This window comes from Mustela nigripes, chromosome 3 (assembly GCF_022355385.1).
Source record: "Mustela nigripes isolate SB6536 chromosome 3, MUSNIG.SB6536, whole genome shotgun sequence".
NCBI lineage: Eukaryota > Metazoa > Chordata > Mammalia > Carnivora > Mustelidae > Mustela > Mustela nigripes.
This window is the reverse complement of record NC_081559.1, coordinates 54,444,807-54,453,277: the sequence shown is the minus strand read 5'-3', so window position 1 is coordinate 54,453,277 and position 8,471 is coordinate 54,444,807. Positions and strand designations below refer to the sequence as shown.

Sequence of the window (8,471 nt, the reverse complement as noted above, 5' to 3'; positions counted from 1 at the left end):
CGGGTAGGAAAGTCTGCACTATTAGGTGAAAGGGGAAGCTTCAGGTATAGTCAGTCAGAAATGAGAAAACGGGGCCGAGGCCGCATCTGACTGAAGACTTAGGGAGGAAGTGGGATTTTAGGTGGTTTCCGTAGTTGGGCATCCCCATGAGTTGTGGGGGTGGGGAATAACGGGGTCCTTCCTACCACTAGGTGAAAAAACAAACAAACAACCCCCCCCCCCCAAAACTGTTCTAGTCACAGTTTGTGAACTGGAGGGAGAGGCATGAGTCTGGTGCTGCCCAGGAGACTATAACAAAACAGCTGGGGGATGATGGGGTCCTATCAGTTGAAACAAAGCAGGAGAGCCACAGCTATTTGCTACAGAGGGAATGAAGTGGAAAATGAGGGACGGTTTCCATCTAGTCAAGCGTGTCAAAATAAAGCCGTGTCTTTAGATACCGGTAAGGCATGCAGCGGGTGATCGCACCAGAATCTCAGTAGCTTTGCTCAGTTTTCATATGTAGATCGAGCCGGGGTGCGGCAGTCAGTTTCATCCTGTATACAGCAATTACAATGAATTTACTGGGGACTCTTTGGTTCTTACTTGGGGGCCTAACTTAAACCTTTCACTTGTTTTCATTCAATTAAGCCTCATCTCCCCTCCATTTCCACCCCTCACAGATTATATTGTTCTTTTCGTCTCCTTTCCAAGCCTTCTCTTGGGTTCATCTGTCACAGCTGGAATGTTTGTAGTGTAACTCTTTCAGTCGAAACCCTTTCTTTCCCGAAATAATCTGTAATTATTTCCTCTAACTACAGGATGAACTGATCCAGGGGCTGGGTTTCAGTTCCATAGGACTTGTCCAAGAAACTATTTGTATTCATCTATCGCGGAAGATCAAATTACATGCTAATATTCTGAAAGTAACACCCCACCAGAAACCTTCCAGCAACAGTGAAGTCTATATAAAACCAAACCCTGGCAACTTACACACCGCCAGTTCAGACACAGCGTGGTGTTAAAAATATTTCACAGGTCATTTGTGAACTGGGAAAAAGACCCTGACTTATATGGTATGATGGTTTTGGTTTAGCCCCCTCCCTTTTTTGGGGGGGGCTGTAACTGACAGCCCTTGTCTCTTTTCAGCCCTTCCACGGGGCCAGGTAGTTTGGAGCAAGCTGCCCCTGGGTTATCTCTCTGCCTGTTGAGCATAGAAGAGACAGAATTGTTGGTACACAGTGGATGATTTTTCTCCCACTTGGAGGTGGTTTTTTTTTTTTTTTTTTAAAGACTTTATTTATTTGACAGACAGAAATCACAAGTAGAGAGGCAGGCAGAGAGAGAGGGAGGAAGCAGGCTCCCTGCCGAGCAGAGAGCCCGACATGGGACTCGATCCCAGGACCCTGGGATCATGACCTGAGCCGAAGGCAGAGGCTTTAACCCACTGAGCCACCCAGGCACCCCGGAGCTGGTTTTTCTTAAGTATACCTTCCCTCAAAGTTTTATGTCTGAATTTGTCTTACTGGTTCTAACTTTGTCCCAAATGTGCCAGACTCACACTAATTTCTCTTTTTATTTCAAAATATGAGCTACAAGAGGACTGGAGAGTGGGATCGGGGTTGGGAGGTGGAAACCACTCGATGAACAATATGAGCGTGGCTTGGTTTTCCTTTCACATCAAGATCTTTTTTTCGGGGTCGGGGAGATAATCTGAGGTTACAGAGCATATGACATTGATTCTGAGGTTACAAAGATGGAAAGAACACATGATTGAAAGGTGGTCCTAATGGCCGTGAGTAAAGATTATTTTCTAAGAGGAAAATCAAGATGGTTAAAGTACAGAATGCATTGACACTTGGATAAAATGTTAAGGATGACAAAAGCGGGTTGCTAAGCCGTGGCTGGCTGGTTTAACAAAGGTTGTGATTGGTGGTTGAGTAACACCTGAACTCAGGTCAGATGGTCTTGAGCTTCATTCACTTTGTGTCCTTGAGCAGCAAGTGACTTCTGCCCTCCCATTTTCTTCTGTGTAAAATGGGATTAATGTGAGTATTGTTTTAGAGTGTTCTGGGGAAAGATTGAATGAGATGACGCATATGATCTCTAAGCACAATGGCTGGCTGGTTAGTATGTGCCGCTACTGCTGGTTGATAATGATGTAATGTTGACAGAAAGCTAAGAGGAAACAGAATTCCTCAATCCTTTTCCTTCCTTTGCCTTTACCTTTTATATTAAAGAGAATGAATTTGTTTTCCTAGAAGGCATGACATAGACCATATAGAGATATAAAGAAAACTGTGGAAAAGTAGTGACAGCCCACAAGTAGATGGTATAAAAGTCATTTAAAATTGGGAGGGGTGACTGTACAACCTGTTTTTGTTTGTTTGTTTGTTTGTTTTAAGTTTTATTTATGTTAGAGAGTGTGCAGGAGCAGGGGGAGGGGCAGAAGGAGAGGGAGAAAATCTCAAGCAGACTCCCTACTGAGCGTGGAGTCCGATGCAGGGCTTAGTCTCAGGACCATGAGATCATGACCTCAGATGGAATCAAGAGCTGGATGCTCAACCGACTGAGCCACCTGGGTGCCTCCAACCTGGTCTTTTAAAATTGTTTCTAACCTGGAGATTGTCAGAAGTTGAATTGAGAAAGTATCAAGAAAATTCCTATGGAATAAGTACTCAGTAAATTATGTGTTGAGCTAAATGGACAAAGCAGATCAGTTTAAGCTCTCTAGACAATGTACATTTTGTAGAATTTTCTGATGGGAAATAATCTTAATACATCTTACAACTTTTCCTTTATCCTCAACATTATAGATAACAAGTTGTTATCTATTCTTAAGTCTAGGTTTTAGAAACATCCTTTATTCTAATAGTGGATTATCAACTAGATTGTTTAATAGGAGTTCCAAAAATTGAATATAGAAGTATATTATACTCTTGATTATTCTGTGACCAATATCAAAATGTTTTCTGATACTTTTCGGGGGGTGGTAAATGTATTGCAATGTATTTATGGTTTTTATTCAGCTGTAAAATTGTGATGAGCAAAAGGAGTGTCAAACTTGGTCTCAAGCCCACACATGTTAGAAACTGAGCTAAACTGTAGCTCCTTAACTGGAAGTCAGTGTGGTCTATAAATGGAGTTTAAAAAGTACCATGGGGGGACGCCTGGGTGGCTCAGTTGGTTAAGCAGCTGCCTTCGGCTCGGGTCATGATCCCAGTGTCCTGGGATCGAGTCCCATATCAGGCTCCTTTCTCTGCAGGGGGCCTGCTTCTCCCTCTGACTCTGTCTGCCTGTGCTCGCTCTCGCTTGCTCGCTCTCTCTGACAAATAAATAAATTAAAAAAAAAATAAAAAATAAAAAGTACCATGGGATTTGGAAAGCAGTTCTGTTCTGCCCTGGTGATATACCTTTTTATAGTAGAATATCATGGGACTGTTCAATCTCCCAAGAGAATAGTCCTGAGACATTGTAAGACATGGTATTGATTGAAAGAGGGTGCCTTAGTTAAGATGGGAGGTCCATAACCCCTTTTTCTGAATAGCTGATTTCTTTGTGTCTGAAGGAAAGACAGATCAATTACTAGGGATAGAAGGCCTTATCCAAGACCAGAAAGGAGAAGATAGATAGATATATATATATATATATATATATATATATATATATATATATATATGGCAAGAACTTAGACTCTGAACCCTTCAGATAATAGACTGTAATCCTTCAGTAACTTATGACTTTTCAGTTAAGCATTTTGACCTTAAAACATTACATAAAAATTTTGGTTCAACCTGAAGTAGGATGAAAAGTTGAGAACCTTTTTATCATAGGTTGATGTTTCATTTAAGAAATATTTAGTTGTGTACATAAAGTATTATTCCTACATTCAGAATGTCTTATGCCTTCTTCCTTGACCATTAGACTTGTTGACTTCTTTGATGTTAGAGAAGTTAAAGAGATTTCTAAACATGTGGAACAGTAATATTTTTGTCATGTATAAATGTGCATCCTAAACTACCAGGTGCCCTCTGGTTATCTGGCATGGCATGATAGAAGGAGTGATCATTTAAAGATTAAGGCAGTGGTTTTCAAAATTTCCAGAATCCCATGGACTCTCTGTGACTTTCTCAGCAGTTCACAAGGTCCTTCTTCCAATGATGTGTGTATGAGACTGTATTTTCCATATTTAACCAGTGCAACACAGTGTGACAGATGTAATGCAGAATCATATATGAGACTCTATTTGCTTTCTACTAAGTTAAACATAAAGAGATTTATAAAAATGGGAAGTAATGCCACTTTCCTTACTATGTTTTTTGGAGAAAATAATAGTTTTTAGTTTTTAAATTTATAGAACACAGGGTAGTGTGTTTATTGTTGTTTTAAAATAAATGCAATATGAAAAAATTCTCCAGTTTTAATTTGTAACAGAGTAAATATTGATAGACATGGCCTGCATTGACAGGCTGCTAAGAGTCCTCAGTACATTTTAAGACTGTATAGTTATTCTGAGACCAAAAAGTGTGAAAACCACTGGAGTAAGGCATCCCTGAACTATTGATTTATTGCTACTCTCTTTCTTTGCCAACCTGTATCTAGAACTTCTTAACCAAAAATACTTGGGAGCAGAACAGTTGAAAACTTAAAACAGTATTTTCTTTTTAGTGTATTTTAAAATTGGGAATAGATCCTTAGGGCTTCAAATTGGGACTTTAGCATGTTGATTTTTTTATAATTACAGTCTGATCAGGAATTTTATTCCGGAACATTCTCCTTTCTACACTCTTTTCCCCCTTTTCTTTTGGAGGTTCCATTTTTAATAGCTAAATTAACTGGTCAGCAGAGACTCTGCCAACTGAACAAAATGGCAACCAATAGTGATGCTGACATATTTTCCAAAGATTTTTTTTGGCAGATTTGAGTCATCCTATAAACAGACTAGTTGGGGGGACTGAATTTCCAACTCCTTTTTTTTTTTTTTTCTTTCTTTTCCTGTTTTCCACTTAGGAGCCTAAATCAGTGTTTTAATTCTGCTTGCATGATAATCTGTGAAAATGTCTTTTGGGGCATGGGCTTTTATTGGCTTTGTGACAGGAAAAAATGTCAGTGCTGATTGTCTTTTCGTTTTTAGGGTTTTTTTTTTTCCTCCCCCCCAATAGTGAAAGGATTCTTCATTTTAATGCTTGACGCTTCTTAACTGCTGACTTTTATTAGTACCTGATCTGAATTGTAGAGATTAAAGTTACAGAGATGATAAATATTTTAATGCTACAGTTTCTTTGCAGGTGTGTATATTTTGTGTGTTGCGGCATGGGAGTAATTGCTAATTTATTTAGAATTTAAACTTAAATTGAGCTGATTAATTCAGGGAAATCTGAACTTAACAATATTAAATGTGCATCTACTGGGTAGTGATTAATCGAATAGACTACAGAATTGGCTAGCATGGAATCTATAGTCTACTGAGGAGACATATGTTGAAAAGCACAATAAGTATGAGTAATTAATTATTAATTATGATATGGTCCAGGATAGTAAGGACCACAGTGTTTATGTATCTTTATTATTTTAAATTCCATTTTTTTTAAGGTTTTATTTATGTATTTGAGAGAGGGAATAAGAGAGCATGAGCAGGGAAGGGGTAAAGGGAGAGGGAGAAGCTGACTCTCTGCTGAGCAAGGAGCCTGCTGTGGGGCTTGATCCTAGCACCTTGAGATCATGACCTGAGCAGAAGGCAGACACTTACTGATGGAGCCACCCAGGTGCCCCAGTATTTTTATTTTTAAGATTTATTTATATATTTGAGAGAGAGAGAGAGAGAGAGATTGGGGGAGGGACAGAGGCAAAGGGAGAGAGAGACTCTCTAGCAGACTCTGTGCCAAGCTCAGAGCCTGTTGCAACGGGCTTGATCCCACAACCCACGAGATCATGACCTGGGTTGTAATCCCGAGTTGGCTCTTGAGCCAACCAGCCAGTCAGGTGCCCCTCAAGTATTTTTTAATTTTGAGTTTGGGGACCTTGCATTCTATCAGATGGAAGTGAATGTTAACTGCTTTCCCTGCCACCCCACCTCCCCGCCCCCAATAAGGTGATTGACAAAGAACCACTAGGAATAGAGATACCAGCCTCACCATTTTCTTATTCCTTCTGGTGCTTTCATTAATAATATATTCGATCTGTAATTTCTTTAATGGTTTTAGAACACTTGCAATTTGGGAAGGGCTTGTTTTCATAACATTCTTAAATCGACCCTCAAAATTATGGTACATGGCTATACTCTAAACATGCCATGCCTACCTTTTTAGTAACTTCTACTCTTTCTGGAAGAATTCTTGAACTAGACTGTCATTGGAACTGAGACACACCAAATGAAGGCTCAAGTTACTTATCTATCTACTATATTAAAACAGTTTTTGTAAGATGCAAATTTCGGTACATACAGTCACTGACATAGTGGTTCGACTTAATGATTTTTTGACTTTACCATGTTGTGAAAGTGATAAATGTTCAATAAAAACTGTACTTCAGATTTGGATCTTTGGATCTTTGGATCCTTTCCTGGGTTAGCAACATGTGGTATGGTCCTCTCTTATGACACTGTGGGCAGTGGCAGCGAGCTGCAGCTCCCAGTCAGCCATGGTCACGAGGGTGAACAGCTAATGCACTGACTACCATGCTGTCCCCAGATAGCCATTTTGTGTTTCACTCTTAGTACAATATTCAATTAACATGAGATCTTCAACACTTTATGATGAAATAGTCTTTGGGTTAAATGATTTTGCCCAGCTGTAGGCCAATGTAAATGTTCTGAGCACATTTGAGGTAGGCAAGGCTGGGCTATGGTGTTTGGTAGGTTAGGTGTATTAAATGCATTTTCAACGTATGATATTTTCAACTTATGATGGGTTTATCAGGGTGTGACTCCCATCACAAGTAGAGAAAGTTTTGTGTTTTCATCCTGTAAGTCAGTGAATTTTCTTGCATGACGCTAGGGTGCCTGTACCTCTTTTCGAGGTAGGTGGGCTAGTGCTCAAGACAAGTAATTGACAAGTAATTGATGTCAAGTGGCAGCAGACCAGTGCTGCAGGCTTGAAATCACCGCTGATGGGGAGTTGTTTCACCAAGTGTTTGCCTCTTCAGGGAGGTCATGAATGACAGGAGGAGGGGAGTGGGTGGGAGAAGGGTGGAAGAAGAGGCTTAGGGCATGTGAGGCAGAGGGAACCAGCAGTGTGCTTATGTTCAAAGTCATGGAGACAAGATGGTGATGAGGAGTCAGTGTCTGGCTCTGATGTCCTGGCATGCCACCAATCAGGGGCTTGCCGCAGAAAGATCTGTATGAACATGGACATAGTCCTATAATAACAGCTGTAAAAGGGGTCACTTGAGTTCCATAGACTTTAAAAAATATAAAAGGAAGATACACAAAACTGCCCTTTACCTCTCTTCTTCATGTTGCTGTGAGAAAAGGGATAGACCGAAATTTAATTGTGGCTAAATTGAAATGAGGGTGGTAAGATAAGACGGGGGTGTGGAGAATGAACAGTCTGACCACCAACCAAAAATTTTGATTTTACGATCAATCAGAAGGTGTCCACTCCAGGGGAGCTGGGGTGGCTCAGTCCGTTAAGTTTCTGACACGATTTCAGCTCAGGTCGTGATCTCAGGGTCATGATATCAAGCCCTTTGTTGTGCTCTCCGCGGGCGCTGGGTGCAGCTCCTGCTTCAGATCCTCTCTTTCTCCCTTTCCCTCTGCTCCTCCCAGTGCTCTCAAAACAGATGTGCACTCCCAGCAAATTAAATAGCAACTGGCTTTTGGTCTTTACTTTGAGCTACAGGTGTAAGATAGCACACTCCCCTGTGCATTAAAGAACTTTACCAGTTTTCTTTTTTACCATCCAGAAAATCACAACTAATCAAAGTTTTAATGTGTATTATTTCTTGTACTAAAGAATTAGTGTAACCAAACTCATCATATTCCTAAATTTTTTTTTTAAGATTTTTAAATTTATTTATTTGACAGAGAGAGAGAGAGACCACAAGTAGGCAGAGAGACAGGCAGAGAGAGGGGGGGAAGCAAGCTTCCCGTTGAGCAGAGAGACCGACGTGGGGCTCGATCCCAGGACCCTGAGACCATGACCTGAGCCGAAGGCAGAGTCTTAACCCACTGAGCTCCCAGGTGCCCCTTCCTAAAATTTTTATAGGAATTATTTAAATGGATAAGTTCTTTGTTGTAATCATTTGACTTACAAAAATTGAGCTTTTGTTAATGTAGTTTCACAGAAATATCAACCTGAAATTTATATCAGGTACCTCACTTTCTCTCATTTGTATAGTTTGATATATTATAAACTTAGAAGATTTCTTCCTGTCTTGGTTGTATGTATTCTTTATTAAAGTTGGGGTTTGTGTAAGATTGCATTGCATTGCGATAGATGAGGGATAAGTTGTAGGTATTTTGGTTTTGGTTTTGGTGGTTGTTGTTATTGTTG

At 40.2% G+C, this 8,471-nt stretch overlaps 1 protein-coding gene across 2 annotated transcripts in view; it reads left to right on the top strand.

The window, feature by feature from the left end:
- The window catches only part of ACVR1 (activin A receptor type 1), a 127,720-nt gene that overhangs the window by 60,586 nt on the left and 58,663 nt on the right, over positions 1–8,471 (top strand). The gene's annotated exons all lie outside the window — the stretch shown is intronic.